The sequence below is a fragment of the Penaeus monodon genome, chromosome 20 (genome assembly GCF_015228065.2).
Source record: "Penaeus monodon isolate SGIC_2016 chromosome 20, NSTDA_Pmon_1, whole genome shotgun sequence".
In the NCBI taxonomy this organism is placed as follows: Eukaryota; Metazoa; Arthropoda; class Malacostraca; order Decapoda; family Penaeidae; genus Penaeus; species Penaeus monodon.
In genome coordinates, this window is record NC_051405.1 from 16,537,241 (window position 1) to 16,537,614 (window position 374).

A 374-nucleotide genomic window follows, 5' to 3' on the forward strand; every position below is an offset into this window, starting at 1 on the left:
GGGAACAGACGATTGAAATATCATGAGATGAAGTGAGTGCGTTTCGTGCGTTCGTGTAGCCACACTTCTCCTTTCGTATGCATGAGGCAGCGGCGCATCTCGCTTCCGCCCGGAGATCAAAGCGGCGACGCCAAATGAGGCGATTTGTGAGTCCCGAGCGACGCACAGATTCCATTCTTCGGCGTCAGAGGAAAGTTAACACAACAGATGAGTCTCTTCGGGAAAAAAATATGTTCAAGGAAAACGTTCAAGCGTTTCCAGGGTAAATGGGAAAAAACACTGCGTTAATACTTCTTTCGTCGCTGTATTGTGAATAATATGTGTGAAAAAAGTTGCACAAATAGATTTCTCATGGATTCGTTTAGCAAAACAAT